The 19,575-nt window shown below is 39.3% G+C and overlaps 1 long non-coding RNA gene across 1 annotated transcript in view; it reads left to right on the forward strand.

Annotated features, from left to right (window-relative positions):
* The window catches only part of LOC141390484 (uncharacterized), a 310,744-nt gene extending 295,984 nt beyond the window's left edge, over nucleotides 1-14,760 (forward strand). Inside the window, exon 7 of the long non-coding RNA XR_012409375.1 lies at nucleotides 14,692-14,760. This is a non-coding gene — a long non-coding RNA (uncharacterized lncRNA). The remainder of the gene's footprint in view (nucleotides 1-14,691) is intronic.
* The last annotated feature ends 4,815 nt before the right edge of the window (nucleotides 14,761-19,575 follow it).

Here is a 19,575-nt window from a genome sequence, read left to right on the forward strand (position 1 = left end):
GTGTTAAGAGGTCAGCAGGAGCTTTTCTTAATGGACCTTATTGGTTGTGGTCTGACACCACCTGCCTATCTGCCTGCCTGATTATGGCTGGTGTTTACAGGCAAAATGAAGCATAAAATTTTTCATTTGTTTACGTGAGTTCTTCTAATTAACAGCTGGAAGAATGACAACAACTTGGAAAGGCAGCAACAGCAATGCTACAAACACAAAAACGAGAATGACTTAAATGATGTTGACGTTGCCATACATTTTATTTCCGTTTTTTGGTTGTAATAGCTAGCCATTAAAGCGCACACAGACATAGATCCGCTTAAGCCGAATAAGAAGCAAAGACAGAGGAAAACCTAAACAACAACAGCAAGCTGTAAACAGCGAAACAAACCTGTGAGGGAAAAATTCGCAATTTATACTCCACCAGCTTGGTAAAGGACTGTGATGTGCAACTGCTATAAAGGATAACATGAGTAAACCTAACCAACAACAAACAATCACTGGACCCCGTTGGCCAAAATTTTCAACACGCTGACTATTTTACAGAGGCACAGTGGGAAATGCACAACTGTGGGTAGTTTCACTGACATAATAGAGGATTTTTAAGAATATTTTTTAAAGGTTTTCATGACTAATTTGTAGAAATGTAATGTCTATGGCTCTAGCATTTTTATAACACACATTATTTTTGAGCTTTGAAGTGGTTATTACACCCTACTCCATAATGTGGGAAAGGTATTACAAGTTTGTTTTGCTAAAAATTCATGTAAAACCGCGAAATATTCGTCGCAGAGCCCCAATGCTATACCATTTTTATACCCTCCTCCATAATATGTAGGGTATATTAAGTTTGTTTTTCCGTTTGTAACGCATTGAAATACTCATTTGCGACCCTATAGAGTGTATATATTCTTGATCAGGGTAAAATTCTGAGTCGGTCTGTGCACGTACGTCCGTCCGTCCGTCTGTGGTAATCACTCTAGCATCCACAAAAATGGAGATAGAACGTTTTGGTATAGCCCCCATATAACGGTACCCCCCGATTTACGGTATTTTGACGTTTTTAGCTACATTTTCAGACCGATGTAGCTATAATTTGACATTTTGGGTTCCTAAGTGTCAATAAACTTATATAACAAAAGTTGTGGACAATAGGTCCACTTTTTGGTGTAGCCCCCCTTATAACGGTACCCCCCGATTTACGGTATTTTGACGTTTTTAGCTACATTTTCAGACCGATTTAGCTATAATTTGACATTTAGGGCTCTTAAGCGTCACTAAACTTATGTAACAAAACTTGTGGACATAGGTCCACGTTTTGGTATAGCCCCCATATAACGGTACTCCCGATTTACGGTATTTTGAAGTTTTTAGCTACATTTTCAGACCGATTTATCTATAATGTGACATTTAGGGTTCTTAAGTGTCAATAAACTTATATAACAACAGTTGTGGACATAGGTCCACGTTTTGGAATAGCCGCCATATAACGTTACCGCCCGATTTCAGGTATTTTGACGATTTAAGTCGCATTTCTAGACCGAATTTGCTATAATTTGATATTTAGGGTTCTTAGTGACCAAAAAACTTATATTCGAAAAAAGTATGAACCTAGGTACATGTTTTGGTATAGCCCCATATAACGGTACCTCCTGATTTTCGGTATTTAGAGATTTTTACCTACAAGTTTTGACCGAATTAGCTGTAATTTGAACATATGACATTAGGACTTCTTAGTGGTCACCACACCTCTCCACCAAAATTGTCTGAAATTTTGGGAAAATGTGTCTATTGTTTGCAGGCAGGTCAAGTTCGATGATGGGCTATATCGGTCCACGTTTTGGTATAGCCCCCATATAACGGTACCCCCGATTTACGGTAATTTGACGTTTTTAGCTACATTTTCAGACCGATGTAGCTATAATTTGACATTTAGGGTTCTTAAATGTCAATAAACTTATATAACAAAACTTGTGGACATAGGTCCACGTTTTGGTATAGCCCCCATATAAAGGTGCCCCCCGATTTACGGTATTTTGACATTTTGAGCTACATTTTCAGGTCGATTAAGCTATAATTTGACATTTAGGGTTATTAAGTGTAAATAAACTTATATAACAAAAGGTGCGGACAGAGGTCTACGTTTGGTATAGCCCCCATATAACGGTACCCCCGATTTATGGCATTTTGACGTTTTAGTTACATTCTCAGACCGATTTAGCTATAAATTGACATTTAGGGTTCTTAAATGTCAATAAACTTATATAACTAGTGGGCATAGGTCCATGTTTTGGAATAGCCCCAATATAACGTTACCGCTCGATTTCAGGTATTTTGACGTTTAAATTCACATTTCTAGACCGAATTAGCTATAATTTGATATTTAGGGTTCTTAGTGACCAAAAAACTTATATTCTAAATAATTATGAAAGTAGGTCCATGTTTTGGTATAGCCCCAAAACAAACCTCCCGATTTTCCGTACCTTAACTTTATTTTTTGGATGAACTTTCTGTAATTTGAAATTTAAAAGCCAACAAAAATTCTGCAACAAAAATTGTTCATTTAAGTTCATATTTTCGTATAGCCCACATACCTCCGAAGTAGCTGTTAATGACATTTGAAGTTCCCACGTTATGTACCGATTTTCGGTATTTTCAGGATTCTAGCTACAATTTTTAACCGAATTAGAAGTTATTTGACATTAAAGGCTCCCATCAAAAACTGTCAACATAGGTCCATGTTTTATTATAACCCCTATATAACGGTACCTCCCAATTTCTCGCCCACCATAAATTGTCAACATACATAGTTAGATATAGGCACCATAAAAAAGGGCCTCCCGAATGAAGCATTTTATGTACATTATCTGACATTTTAACGTACCCACTTAAAGTTGGGGACAGGAATGAAAACTAATTATTCCATTTTAGTTCAGAATATTTTATGGTGGAAGGTATGAAAACTTCGGCCCGGCCGAACTTAACGCTTTTTTACTTGTTCATATCTCGACGAGATAAAGCAATATAGCGATGTGTGTCCATTCGTGGGTCCGTCTGTCCATTATAAATTGTAATGAAACTCCAGACCGCAATTATCGACCGATTGTTACGAAATTTGGTATGGAGGTCGGTTTCACATCAGAATAGGTCGCCATTGTTGTTGTTGATGATCGTGAAATATTTAGAGGGTGAAATGGACCAAAAACAAATTTTTTATACGAATTTGTATCTGTTCTGTAGGTCGCAATCATAGTCCGATCAGCGCGAAATTTTAAATAAGGTGCGAGCTTATAACAGAAAAGATGCTTGCAGTTTTATATGATGATCAGATGGTTTTTAGTGGGTGAAATTGACCGAAACTTTTGTGTGAAAATTGGAAAAATTTAATATATATCTTATATCTTTATTCCTGGTAGGCATATTCTGCCCATGTGAGTTATTTTTGAAAGACGATCCCACGACCTTTCCATAGATGCCAATTGTATTGATGTACGTGCTCAGATAACAGAGTTACAGCCTAGTATATGGTAAAAACCAAAATTCCTTTGCAATTCCATTTGAAAAAAATACAAAAAAAATTTGCGAGCACATATACAATTTTGGTACAGAGTTTAAAGAAAAAATTCTGGTTTCAAATCTGTTCGCGTTCACAAGACTGGCCGATGCGCCCAAAATTCATAGCGGTTTTTATTCTCATAAAAAGAACAAATATTTAAAAATGTCTTATTTGATGTTATGAGAAAATGTATGCTTAAATCGTTAACAGCATTCCATATCTATTCGTATATGTTTAAATATTTACTTAATTTATTATTATTTTCGCGGAAAATCAACAAATAATAAACAAATATTGAAGTAAATCCAAATTATCCTGTCTCAAAATTCGTACAAACCCCCAGAAAATAAATTAAAAAATATCTGCGGAATCTAGACAAAGCGTAGAAAAATATGAAACCAAATTTATAGAGATTGGGTACATAAATTGCATATTATAGCAACAACAAAAGAGAAAAACTTATTGTTGGAAAATATTGTTGCAAATATATTTTTTGGTTTGATTCGAAAAATTAGAAAAAAATATTTGGGGAAAAAAAAATTTGAAACTTAACTAGTTCGGTAAAATATCATACAATAATTAATGTGTACTGCTAAATCTTTATCAACAAGTATGGGTTACCATGGTGAAAGTTTATTTGCTTACTGTGATAACTTATAAGGATAGGAAATTAAGAGTAATATTGAAATTACAATCATTAAAAAAATGTGGAAATTAAAAAACCTATTATTCGCGAATTAGTTAAAATCAGTTGATGCGCATCCGTTTTTGGATACAGCGAATCAATCTCTTTCAATATTTATGCATATTTCGATGTTTCACTCAGCGGCCAATGTGTGCCGCCAGTTGCATCTCACAATGTCAAATACGTTAAAGTGGGCAAAAGTCGCGCAATGTGCACACGATTTTGATGCGCATCCGGTTTCATTAGCACCCACCAAAAATACGTCAATATACACTTATTTTAAATAGATTCTTCAAGAACCGCGGATGTGCATCCACATTCTATTTTGCGTAAGATAACTATATTGATCGCGTATCCCTGTAATTTATGACACTCGTTTTCGCAAATAGTATAATCGCGTATAAAAGATTCCATTTACGTAAACAATTTTAAAGAAAATCGCGGTTTAGTACGCGGATTTGTCAATATATATTTTTTGTTGATTTTCCTATTTTCAAGGTATCTATATCCGCGGTTTTAGTTTAGGTTTTAGCGCGTAAAAAAACTAAATTCACGCGGGCTTTAAAGGAAATTCAATGACACTTGTAAATTTTCCACTCAAAAAATACGTTTTTTAGGAAAATTCACGCATCAAATTTTGGTCTTTAGACTCCAATTTCTAGGATGCTGTATGAAGCACATTCATGAGATATACATTAACCCTCCGTCATGCACATGTATCTGGCCAGATATTTTACGAATTCAACTGCGATTTAAATATATATCTGATTTAGCTAAGGGTTTGAGTCTCCAGGTACCCTCTACAAATATTGTAAGGTATCGTTTTATGAAAAAACACTTTAAAAAAACAACAGCAATCTAAATTTATGTAGATTTTTTCATATATACATCGTATACGTAGCGCATGTATCTGACCAGATACACACACATTTTGCTCCAACCCGGTATGCCTACAACATTCGAAATCAGGTTATACATGTTTTAGTTGCTTACCTGAAGCTTTGTGAGACTTTTTTAATTAAGAATTAATTAAAACTTACTTTATAACCACTAAATTTAATTGAAATGAACTTTATACCAATTCTTGTTATTTTTTTGACATTACTAGTAAACACAAAAATACAACTTTTCTTGTTTTATTTCTCATATTTTTTACACGGGTTAAGCATGTACTAAGAACAAAAAAAGTGAAAATATATATCTGACTGGCGTGATAACAATACAAGAATATAATATTATCACTAAAATAGCATATTTTTCGTATAAATGTACTGAAATACATGCTGTATCTGGCCAGATACATGCGCTACGTACGTGACTATTGGAACATGTGCATGACGGAGGGTTAACGATGTAAAATAACATCGTATGTATTAGGAGACTATCAGAATTCATATTAGCTCAATGATATGGGACCTACTGTTTATCGCCGAATCCGAACGGCGTGTCTTAAGACACCACTTTGTAGAGAAGTTTTACATGGCTGAAATACTCAGGAAATGTCGCCAACATTACTGAGGGGTATTTTGCCACCGTTGAAAATTTTGATGTTGACTGGCCGGGGAATCGAACCCACGACCTTCAGCGTGCAAGGCGGGTGTGCATACCATTGCACCACGTTGGCACCCAAACACAAGGAATACCTTCAGCAAAAATTTCTAAAGATCTTTAAATAGACCTTAAACTGCACTTAAACAACTATTTTGGAGGTTTGTTTGTGTATGTCCCATTTTCGAGCAAAAACTAAGTTTGGAAAAAATATTACTAAATTCAAAGTTTGGACCAAATCTGTTGCTCCGTTCAAGAAAACTCGCGCATACCACTTTAGCTAAAATTCGTGAAATTTGGGGGGAAAATACCAGAAGAAGTAGACCGCAAAGCACCATCTTCGAACTATGTATATATAAGGCTCGCTGAAATGTTGCATAAACAAAGTTTGGACCAACGCAGTATCCTGTTCGAAAGTTGTCGTGCGCACTAGTCACTACACATGATTGCCTTAGGTGTTCATTACAGCTTTCAGGCCATTTTCTATTAAAGTATAGACTTGCCTCTGAAAAACTTGTACTGTAGTAATAGGGGCCCCGAGAACACCTGTTGCAAAAAACACTGTGCAACAAAATGGAGGTCAAAGTCTGGGGCACGGAAAATTCCTCTTGGGGAAGAAAGGCCTTGGTGAGTATATTAAGAACCCCGAAGGACAGACCCGCCTTGAGTCGAACTTCCGCGTTATGGCGTGATGAAGTTTTTGCTAGAGACCCTGTAAGCCATCTGGAATAGCGTTATATCTTTGTTTACTGTTGATTTAGCTTATTTTTGAGATGACGTGTCTTCAGTCAAATCGAATGAAAATTATTTTCGTAGAGCACTTCGACCTTCTAACTCGCTTCCTTCAATGTCCTTTTCGTCCTTTATTTTAAGAGCCGCTATAAAAGTACCACAAGATGACATTTTTTCAGCTTCGAAATGTTCTGCAAAAATGTCGCTGAGAAAATTTTAGGTACGGCTCTCATTGACAACTAATCGATTTTGTCGCGTTTTCATAGTCATTTTTGACATTTACACCTGTTTGCTCAGAACAAACTGTGTTTTGTGTTTTTGTATGTTCTGTAACGAATAGACAAAAACCAAAATATAGTAGTTTTCTGAACAAAAACAGGGTAAATGCACAAAACGACCACGAAAATCGACAAAATCGATTAGTTGTCAATAAGAGCCGTACCTAAAATTTTCTGAGCGAGATTTTTGCAGAACATTTCGAAGCTGCTAAAATTTCTTGATGGATAGACTATTGCTCAGCATTAGTACTCGGCCTTCAGAAATTCTTTGTGTCTACTTATCACGGATTTTTGCATATTTTTGAAAACTATAATGTTAAGATATTTGAAAATTAAATGTTATGATATTTCTAAGGTTTTCCGATTATATTCTCTTTCTTTTGGTCTTACCGAAGTGATATCACTGAATTTCATAACATTCACTGTAGTTGTGAGTTATTTGATAAATGCTACGCCCAAAAATATATGGAATTATTAATATATTCAATGTTTTGACCATATATTAACTCTGACGCATAGTCAAACATGTTCTAAAAACAAGATAAAATTGGCCAAGAAGCCTTACACCATTTCAATTAAAAAGTAGTAATGAAAAATATTTCATCAGTAAAATAAGTCTAAAATAAGGTTTACATTTTTACTAAATAAGACATTTTCGCTAACATGAACTTTTAAAATTTTGGCCAGGTGCCCCCCCCCCCCTCCGAAATGAAATCCTGGCTACGTCCCTGCCCTCGTTACCATAAATGCTGAGGGTGTAATGAAATATATGTAGTACATCGGCCATTTGACAGTACCGCAGTTATCCTCCGTTTACCCTTTGGCCGTGCACAACACATTAAAACAACCAGGCTAAACACTACAAATAAGCGGGTGTTAACATTTATCACCGAGGACCTCTGGAGGCTTACACTTAAGATGTATGAACGGACATCCTTCCCCATTCTTATTCTTGCCATGGCTGGCTGTGTTATCAAATTGCCACATAGTTTCGTTGGTTTCTAGGTGGATTGTTTCGAATTGTTGTGATTTACACTCCTCGTTGCACTCTCTTTGTTTTCTTCGAACTAAATACTAAATAATCCTTTCAATAGTTTCTATCTCTCTAATAGAAATAGAAATCCCTAAGGTTTGCGACATTATTTGAGGCAACAATGTCACTCTTTTCCAAACAGACCAGAGTAGTCCAGACGTGCTCGTTGACTGCCGCCACTGCAACCAGCTATACACTTAGAAGAAGAAGAAGAAAAAGAAAAAAAGGAATATAAAAAGGGGCAGCGACAGATAGTCCCATTGCTTGAGGTGTTTATGATGACCGCCAGTGGCAGCAACAGTATCAATAGCAACTGCTTATCCCTGCAAAATGAAGGGAAATGATAATAAGATTTCTTCTTGAAATCTACCAAAACAAAAAAAAAAACAACCAACAGCAGCAGCAACAACACAAAAAGAATTCAAATGAAATTGTCACAAGTGATTGAACTCAGGTTACCAAGCGACCCACCGACCAACCGACAAACCAACCACAATATTGCGTAATTTACTTTATTGCTTATTTTCGTCATCATGACCACTTTTCTGATTTTGTCTTTTATCGGCGGCTTGCTTGTTCACATCTTGAAGCTGATGCTTATGCTTAGATAAGTGGAAGATAAGTACGGTAATTTGAGATGACGTTATTTTTCTAGTTGTTGGGGGTAATAGAGGGAGGGGTAATGACGACCATTGTCTTGCTGTTTTTCCACAGAACTGCTCTACATGAATGTGGAGCACCATGAGTGCTATGCACACGAATTATTCATGACCATGGTGACAGACATACGAATGTCTGTCAGTCTGATTGGTTTTATTTTCTTTGTAAATCAATTACTGAATGGCGTTTGAAGGTCCTTGATTAGGTACAAAAAAAAAAGAAAAACTAAATGCTTTAATTAATTTATGAATGACGGGTTTTATATATGGAGAAAACCTTTGACAGGGGTTTTGTTTACGAAAACATTTTTGAAGATTTTTTTCTACATAATAAGCTACCAATAAGCGTGTAAATCGTTTGATGTGGCTATAATTCGTTCTTTTCCTTTAAACGGATTTCGCAAGTTTTCAAAATAATCAACATCCCTTATTTCCTACAAACACTTGTCATCTTACTTCTGTTAATTTTGTTTGGACTTAGTCCACAATAAACATAGTGGTTCACACTTCAATTGGTCGCTACAATTTATACAAGGTTCCCAATTAACCTCAAATCTCTACACTCCAAATCAGAGCTTATTACTTCATCTCATTCCTTCATACTCATTCAATGTCATAGTTTCTAGAGAAACGTGTACGAACCATACCAAACTTTGCTTGAGTTATACACACTTAGTGAAAACGTAACATTGCAACAACAATTTATACAAACCAATAAGTTGTTTGTTTCTCTGCTCAAGTTGAACTTAGATACGACAAACTCAATCACTCAACTCAATAGAAACAACATTTGAATATTTCGAACGAATTTGTAGCAAGATGACTGAGCCAAACAGTGAGAACGTCACGGTAAGAGAAAGTTCGTCAACTAAACCCTCTCCCATTCACGACAAGTTCATATTTCGTTGTGATCATGTGATCAATTTTTGTACTGCGTTCGGCGCAACGGACGTTACAGATCAAACAGATTCTGTATTGAGAATAAAATTAGACGATTTGGAAAGGAGATACCAGCAACTACAAACAGATTATGAAAATCTGATGTTGTCCTCCGAATCCGCTAACACCAAAGACTTTAGAGAGAATGCCAAACTAAACTTCAATGTTGCCTCTGAAGCTTATTATGAGACTCGATCCCAAATTGCAGATGTTTTAAAAATTTCTGAAAATAGTAGAGCCCCCCATAATTCTCCCAATACTCAAGTTTGTAATAGCTCTAATGTATCCATAAAAGTCCCACCATGCGACACTGAGGTATTCACGGGTAGCTACGAAGAATGGCCATCTTTTCTTGACATGTTCACGGCTGTTTACGCAACCCACTCACAGCTCACTCCAGCGCAAAAGCTCTATTATTTGCGAAATAAAACCAAGGGTTGCGCGGGAGCTATAGTGAAAAGATACCCCCTTTGTGACGACAACTTTAGCTTGGCTTGGGATGCGCTGAAGACTCGATTCGAGAATAAGCGAGTGCTTGTAGATAACCAACTACAGATACTATTCAATATGGTCGTAGAAAAGAGAGAAAATAGCTCGTCATTGCAAAAAATACATTCCACTGTCAATGATTGTCTCTGCACTTTAAAGTCCCTTGATGTAAAAGTAGACAGTTGGGATCCCATTTTAATATATTTGATATCCACAAAGCTTCCCGAAGAAACTATTGCCCATTGGGAACAGTCCTTAAAATCGCATAGGGAACTTCCCAGTTGGTCACAATTAGATGAATTCTTGTTAAATCGAATTGAAGTGGTTGAAAGAATCTCTAGTATAAAGTATACAAAAGAACGTAACAGTTTCCCCTCATTCTCTCCTGCTCAACCTTCTTATAAAACTCAAACGTATACTTCTCAAGAAAAACTCAATCATCAATCATGCCCAGTATGTGATAATGATCATAGTATTCGAACATGTTCAGATTTCCGTAAATTCAACACGCAAAAGCGTATTGATTTTGTTTTTAAACACAAAATGTGTAACAACTGCCTCTCTGACGCTCACTATAAGAGTAAATGTAAAAGCAAAAGTAGTTGCCTTCGCTGTAAAAAACGTCACCATACACTTTTGCATTTAGATCAAGCCAATGAAGACACATCTAATGGTGACAACAATAAACACTCGAACAGTACAACCACATTTTACTCAAACAATAAAGCAATTAAGGAAGATATTTCCTCTCCCACTACTTCCAGACAAACACATTCCAAAATCCATGCAAACGTATCCCACAATAATGAAACTATTTTGTTAAGAACTGCGTTAGAAGAAATTGAGTATAATGGAGAGCTTTTTGCAGTCAGAGCACTACTTGACTCAGGTTCTCAGAGAACTTTTCTTTCAGAGAAAGTGAGAAACATGCTCAGAATTCCCTACAGGAAAGCTTCATTCGAAATTGGTGGCATTGGTGGTATAACCCAGAGAGCTGACAAGGAATGCGACCTTGTACTCTACTCAAAACGATACAACACACGATGTTCTGTTAGTGCGATCGTTCTCCCCAAGGTAACTAAGAAATTGCCATCAGCGTCGTTCGAAAAACCGAACTCTCTAGAACTTCAAAAAATTGACTTAGCCGATCCCAATTTCAATACGTCGTCAAACATAGATCTGATACTAGGCAATGATTCCGAAAGGTTCATAAACTTAGATGGTATGAAGAAGAATATTTGTGGTACTACTTCTGCATACAATACGATTTTTGGTTGGGTTCTCAGCGGACCTATGGCAGTAGAAACTGTTCAGTCCTTCTCTACTAATGTTGTCCCTTCCGAAGACGAAACCCTTAGTGTCATTCTGCGTAAATTCTGGGAAACGGAAGAAGTCCCAACAATGGCTCGCTCTGCTCCTTCTGATATTTATTGCGAAGAATTCTACTCAAATACAACAACTCGTGATTCAAATGGTCGATACGTTGTACGACTCCCATTTAAAAAAGATTTTCCAGAAAATATTTCTCTAGGCTCCTCTCGATTCCTCTCCCTTGGTCAATATACTCGATTAGAAAAATCATTAGCTAAAGACCCAAACCTCCAGCATGAATACAATGCAGTTTTAAACGAATATCTGTCTCTTAACCATATGGATGAAACGTCGTCTCAAGAAATATGTGATCAAGGTAAATTTTATTCGTTTTACCTCCCACATCACGCCGTTGTGCGTCCCGATCACAAATCGACGAAAGTAAGAGTAGTATTCAATGCATCTCGAAAGTCAAAGTCTGGTTACTCTCTAAATGACGTACTCTACACAGGTCCCACACTCCAAACAGATCTCATATCAACAATTCTCAATTGGAGAAAGTACAAATATGTTTACTGTGGCGACATACAAAAAATGTATCGACAAATTAAGATACATCCCGATGATAGAAAATATCAAAGAATTTTATTCCAAAAAGACTCAAAAAGCCCTATTAAAGATTATGAATTAAATACTGTCACATTTGGTGTGAATTGTGCACCATTTTTGGCCATAAGAACTCTATTACAACTCGCAAACGATTCTGAAAGCTCGTTCCCAAATGTTGCTAAAATATTACGCAATGAAACCTATGTTGATGACATTCTCACTGGTGGTATTTCTATAAATGAAACCATCAACTCTCAACAACAGTTAATATCTGTTCTAAAATCCGCTGGATTCCCACTCAAAAAAATTATAGCCAATAACTCTGAATTACTTTCTCATTTGCCTCCCGATGACGTGTATGATTTAGATCTTTTGAGATTTGCGGAAAAAAGTTCCACAAAAACTCTTGGTATTAAATGGAATGCCCTAGAAGACACATTTTCTTACTCTCTGCTTCCCATTGAAAACCAATTAATAATTACAAAGCGTAAAGTGCTTTCAACTGTAGCAAAGTTATTCGACCCAGCGGGTTGGATAACTCCCATAATTATAAAAGCAAAAATGTTAATGCAACGACTGTGGTTGCAAGGCTCACATTGGGATGAACAAATCAATCTCGATTGTATTCAAGAATGGAATGATTTTCTCTCCGATATAGCTCATATTGAAACAATAAAAATTCCCAGATGGATACAGTACGTTCCCACTAGCAACATACAAATACACGGATTTTGTGATGCATCAAAATCAGCATATTGTGCATGTGTATATATTCGCTCTCAAACGTCAACCTCGACAACATTCTCCAATCTCTTTACTGCTAAGAGCAAAGTGGCTCCCTTAAAGGTTGTTTCTCTTCCAAAACTAGAACTCAATGGAGCGCTTCTTCTCGCCAAGTTAATTAACTATGTTATCAGCAAATTCGAATATGATTACTCCTCCATAACGCTGTGGTCTGACTCATCAATTGTTCTTGGATGGCTCTCAAAACCTCCCATGTCATGGGAAACGTATGTTGCAAACCGTACTTCTCAAATTATGGAGCTGGCTCCTAAAGCAACATGGAAATACGTCTCCACTTGTGAAAACCCTGCCGATTTAGGCACCCGAGGTTCCAATACTAAAGATCTCTCGTGCAACTCATTATGGTGGTCTGGACCTTCCTGGCTAAGTAAACCAGAATCCTTTTGGCCCAAGAAAAACCCACTAGTGGTTCCCATTGAAACAAGAAAAATAGAAACACTTCACACAGTTACTCAAGAAGACGATATTTTGTTGCGGTTTTGGTCGTACACTCGAGCTCTACGAGTTCTTTCCTACGTATTTCGATTTTTTAATAACTCTCTCAAAAGAACCCAAAACGCTTCGAGATTTAATAAAACAGATTGAATGCTTTCTGAAGTTCAATTTGTTAAATCACGTTTAATTTCCCTTGCCCAGGGAAAATATCATCAACACGAATATGAATCTTTATTGAATTCTAAACCGATCTCGAACAAAAGCAATCTATGCTCTCTAAACCCATTTTTGGACACCGACAACATTATGAGAATAAACGGAAGACTCTCTGATTCGAATCTTCCATACAAAGAACGTCACCCAATCATCCTTCCTGGTAACTCTCGATTCTGTCACCTCTATCTTGTTCATTTGCACAACTTTTTGGGGCACGCAGAGTGTAATCTCATGTGCAGATTCACTCAAACCGAATTTTACATATCCCGCCTGAAGCCCAGAGTAAAAAGTATAATTCACAGTTGTAAAACTTGTATTTTGTACAAACAAAAATGCAGTTCTCAAATCATGGCTCCATTACCTACTGAAAGGTGTTCTTTATCACCTCCCTTCTCCATTACCGGGGTCGATTTTGCTGGCCCAATTGAATTAAAAAGTTCCGCACTTCGCAACAGCCCAATAATAAAAGGATACATAAGTGTATTTGTCTGTTTTTCAACAAAGGCAATACACCTCGAGCCATGCTCAGATTTATCCTCAGCAGCATTTGAAGCGGCATTTACTCGTTTCATAGGTAGGCGGGGACTCCCCTGCCGGGTAGTGTCTGATAATGGACGTAATTTCTTGGGAGCAAGCAGGTCACTACTTAAAGAATTTTCCACGTTTTTAAAGATTGCATCCACTCAAGTGACTCAAAAATACGCAGCTCATGGTTTTGAATGGAAATTTATTCCCCCACACGCACCCCATATGGGCGGCTTATGGGAAGCTGCCGTCAAGAGTTTTAAACTCCATTTTAAGAAGATATGCGGCGCCCATAAATTAACTTTTGAAGAGTTCTCAACATTACTCGCTCGAATTGAAGGCATTTTAAATTCTCGTCCCATTTCCGCAATCTCCGAGGATCCTGCAGACATAACTGCTTTGACACCCGGACATTTCTTAAGAGGCTCACCACTAATGGCATTCCCTGAATTACCATCCCAGAAAATATCTCTTATTAATCGATGGTCAAAATTGAAGGCTCTTCACCAAAATTTTATAATTCGATGGAAAGAAGATTATCTCAAATCCCTTCAAAAACGATATAAATGGAAAACCAAATCCCATAACCTTAAGGTTGATGATTTGGTGATTGTAATTGACGACATGCTACCTCCATATGAATGGAATCTTGGTAGAATTGCAAAAACTCATGTCGGTTCTGATGGAAGCGTACGTGTAGCCGATGTAAAAGTAGCAACCGGAATAGTAACTCGGCCAATCGTTAAATTGTGCTATCTACCAATCTCTGATTCCAACAACTATACAAATTCCCAATAAGTAACATCTGTATCACAATCATACATCTTAATTCTACCCACTATTACTATCTACTTATATTAATCAATCTAATAAAATTACAGATCTCAATCCCAGCATCAACAAATTAACGTGCATAAGTGCAAACTATGCAACCGTTTTCACGCCCTCAAATCCTGTCCGAAGTTCATAGATATGACTCCAAGGCAACGGAATCTCTTGGTTTTAAAAGAATCATACTGTGTCAACTGCTTGGCAAGAAGCCACCGGTTTCGAGACTGTCGTTCTCACAACATGTGCCGAAGATGTGGCAGACCTCACCATACGATGCTACACACCGTCTATCCAGAGATCAGAGGCTCACGATCATCACCTCCAAGAGAAACCAATCGCCAGCCAACTGGTAACCGAAATGCCAGCCAAAATAATAACAGCAACAATCCAAATGCAGCAACTTTAAATCCGCAAATCCTTTCTGAGGCTATAAGGGCTATTGCTACGGTTTTATGCTCCACTCCAAAATAATCATCGTTGGACCCGGCGGCATGTCTAAACTAGTTTACACTTAGATATTTCTAGTTAATTTGAACTGTTTTATCGACAATTAATATCTGAAATATGATTCCCTTAATGAATATGAATTACTTAAGTAACTGAAATCAATTGAATTGAAACATAATTTTTTTTGTACTAATGAATTTTCTTGCTGGGTATAAGCCCAATGTACAAGTTCTTCTTTTGTAATCATCCACACCGTAAGCACACAAGCTCTCTCATCAATAAATCATTATAAGTATTTGTAAAAACTATGTCTTATTCCCTAATCTAATTTCTCTTGCATAATCAAAATAAATAATTTCTCCTTTCTGAGAAATTATTTAACAACAATTAAAGGTTGTTGTGGATCGCCAGTGTCAACGATCTCTAACCTCTTCTTTAATTACAGTCCACACTCTCTTTCTCAAAGCTATATTTAAAACAGGTTCCACTTACTCAGCAGCAAAAACCTGCCACCGCACTCACCCGCCTGTACAATTTTATTTATGTAAGACCTTACGAAATTTTGATTGAAGACCTGGAAGTCTGCTTAGAGAGGACGAAAGGTTTTTTTAAGAATACCAGAAGATGTCCTTATACAAGAAACCAGGTGATCGACTTATAGACAAGTAAAAAAATATCAGTCGGCTTTGCCGACAGAGAAATACCCTCAGCATGTGTGAAGGTACCCTAAGAGAAGATCGATATGGACCATTTTGGAAGAAAAACTAAATTTGGATAAAATATTTGGAGATCTTTGGACAAAATCGGCATGCTCGTTTTAGAGATATAGAGCGTACCATTTTAGTGATATTTTTTAAACTTTTGTGGGGGAGTTACCCGAAGGAGTGGACCGATATGGCTCACCTTCGATCTTTAACCAATTTTGGACAAAATATTACGAAGGTCAAACTTTGGACCGAATCGGCTGATCCGTTCGAAACTTACCGTCCGCTCCAGCTACTGATGTCGTAAGGTTTTAGAGCTTCCCCCCGCGGGGATAACAATCTTGGCGCGATGCGGGGGCTAGACGTCACAACACTCTCATTTAACTTCTTGTAGTGTTGAACTGGGAGGTTGTGATTGACCAAAGGTTATCCACTCTCTGTCACACACCAACACGTTGCACTAGAAACTCATAGTGCATCTCTGGACTGAGTGACACATATTTGGTAGCGATCTCCTACCAAAATAATGGTGAGATCCCCTAACACCGGGGTGTTATGCGACCTCGTGCTCATCGGTGTTCCAAAGGTTTGCAGTTAGGGTACCAACTGTATTCGAACGGAGCCTCGCTTGATACCTGGGCACCTCAGCGAGTAGTTAGTGCCCCAGTCATGGTAGTGGAGGGCTATGCCATGGCTGTACTCAGCTCCCCCATTACCGTCAATTTCTCATGGAAAAATCAATTATTAACAAAAACCCAAACAACAACAATCCCGAACCACCAACATTACCGACCCTTGCTTCGAACCCGGACAATGCCGCACCTCATGCGAACACCCAACCCCTGGGCGGGGACGTCAACAAACCGACAGTGGACAGTGTGAACGACGCCATCAATAAACAGAGCAGGGAATTGCTCGAGCTCCTGGGGGACAGTGAGAGTCTCCGACTCAGTCAGGAGAGCCCCCCTCCATGGGACTGGGAGAGTTGGGAGGATGATGAGATGGATATTACAATTATCCCATCTCAATCATCCACCGCTACTCTCTCTCGTGCTTTGGAGAGCTCTAACCTAACGGTCGAGGCTCCCTCTCCTTCAGGGGCTAAACTGTCGGTCGGTTCCGACAAACCAACCCTGAACAGGCAAGACGCCTTGGTTGAGGATGCTGTGGAGGAGGATACGTCGACGGCCTCCCCCATGTCTCCCTCTACCAAAGCCAATAAATCTCGGCAGAAGAAGGACAGGTATAACTACCGGAGAGCCATCTACTACTGTCGTAGATTTATTGGCAAGGACCCATCCGAGGTGACCCCGTCGGAATTTAGGGAAATTGGCCTGAAGATCAGATTTGTGAGGCGTTTTGAAAAGAAATACCCTCACTTTGAAAGGATCTCACTGCCAATTGACCAGATCCCGACCCCTGTGGAGGCTGCAGTTTCCAGCTAAGCGGCTGAGAAAAAGGCAACCTCTATGGGAAGAACCACAAAACCAGTGCTGTCAATCTGCTCTAATCCCTTGCGAGCGTCTGCGACGTCCGCGGCAGGATTAGACAGGTCGGCTCCACTGGCCCCGAAGACGACGGAGCGTAAGGGAAACACTGGTGTGATCCCTTCCGTTTCGAAGTTGGTGCAGGGTAAAGTGCAGCCACCAGTTAGACAACCGTCAAAGGTACCGCCTATGCCGACTGTCTTGCCAGTGTCTGCCACTGAACCCGCCGGGGTAAAGAAGGGTGTAGATCCAGTAGGGGCGACGAACTTACAGTTGACTGGACAACAGACAACTGTAAGGTCGTCGACACCTACTGGAGCTCATTCTTCTGATGTAAAGAGAGGTGCTGGCAGTGGGAGTGGCCATGGGGTTGCAGCGGATGACGGACCATCGACCTCAAAACAGAGCGGATACTCGAAGACATCTGCGCAGGATTGCGTCAAGAGGGTCCGATCTTCTGAGGATCCGCACCCTGTTGCTAAGAGGGTGGTGGATCGTCGTCCGAGCAACCACATGGGAACTCTCTCACATGGGACGACCGGTCAGGGGAGGTCTGAGGGGGCTCAACCTGGGAAGGCTCGTAAAGCCGACCCAGGTAAGTCATACCCACGGTCTTCCAAGGACAAGGCCCCGATGTCAGTAAATCGGTAAGGCGTGATCGCCCCGGAGAATCTCCGGGTGGCGATAATTGACAAGGCTGATCTGGATGGGAGGATCAGCGATTCGCACTGGATTGCAGTGGAACGCCTGTTGAGAGAGGCTATCACCTCTGATGAGGTTGACGCCAGCAAGACCGGCTTCGGCAGAGCAGTCATCCAAAGGGGAATCAGAATTCTCTATTGTCAGGATGAGGAGTCAAGAGACTTCCTCATCCAACTAATAGGGGATTCTGGTAACCTCTGGGAAGGCTGTAAGCCAGCTGCTGTCCCTGTTGAGGAGATTCCCAGGAGGATTGTGGCCACTACGTGGGTGCCGCCTCCTGACTCTGAAGCAGAGGGAGTAGTTAAGATGTTGCGGAAGCAAAACAGAGGTCTTTCGGTAGACGGCTGGAGGCTTTTGAAGCGCTTCAGGGAGAGAGACGGCATGGTGATGCGTTTCACCATAGACAGTGAAAGTGCTGAGTACATCAGAGACTGTGGGGGAGTGCGGTACTTCGGTTCCGGTGGACTTCGGTTCCGGTTCTCGGGTCAGATTAATCTGCACCACTGTAAGGCAGCAGCTGCTGAACTCCTTCTCTCCCTCACAGACTCTGCTGTGGATATTGCTTTGGTCCAGGAACCCTATTTATATAAAAATAGGGTTTCTGGGCTAAACAATAAGCACTTTTCACTATTCCACGCGAATAATGGAGATAAAGTAAGAACTTGTATTGTAGCTAGAAAAAGTTTAAATCTTATTCAATTCTACAATTACATTGATGGTGATACGACTGTGGTGAGACTGGACGAGGTTACCGGTAGGGCTTTAGTCTTGGCCTCAGTCTATATGCCGTATGAGGCACCCGACCCACCTAGCGAATTGGTGCGCAAACTTGTGGAGGAGACGGCGGGCAGTTGCAGATTGGTGATGGGCTGTGATGCAAATGCTCACCACTTTCACTGGGGAAGCAGAGATACCAATACGAGGGGTGAGTCCATATTCGATTTTATTTTAGTTAATAATCTGAGAGTATGCAACAAGGGTGACACTGCCACCTTTCATAATAGGGTAAGGGAGGAGGTCTTAGACATCACTCTTACAAATATGGAAGATACTTCCATAATGGACTGGAGAGTATCGAATGAGTGTTCTTTTTCAGATCACAGGGCGATACACTTTCGAGTGCATTATGGAGGTAAAAGGCAACCACCTCATAGGAATCCAAGGAGAACAAGCTGGGAAATCTACAGCTCCCTTGTTTCCCCGAGGTTGTGCGAGTTCCCCGAACCACGTACAACGGAGGAAATAGATGGCCAAGTTGAAGATCTCACGCGTGTTCTCCTGTGTTGCTATGAGAAGTCCTGCCCATTAACTTATCCTGGTAGGAGAACACAACCAGTTTGGTGGAATAAGGAGCTGGCTAAGCTTAGGAAAAGTTGTAGGAAAGCATATAATAAAGCTAACAGAACAAAGTCTGATACCGACTGGAACCTCTATAAAGAGAGTTTCAATCGGTATAAGAGTGAAATCAGGAAAGCTAAAAGGGACTCGTGGAAAAGCTTCAGTGAGTCGATAGAAGGGGTTAATGCAGCGGCAAGATTCCGTAAGGTGATCTCGAAGGACCCAAAACCCTTCGGGAGCATCAAACGGGATGACG

Source organism: Musca autumnalis, unplaced genomic scaffold, assembly GCF_047663935.1.
Source record: "Musca autumnalis isolate F117 unplaced genomic scaffold, ASM4766393v1 scaffold_1, whole genome shotgun sequence".
Lineage (NCBI taxonomy): Eukaryota > Metazoa > Arthropoda > Insecta > Diptera > Muscidae > Musca > Musca autumnalis.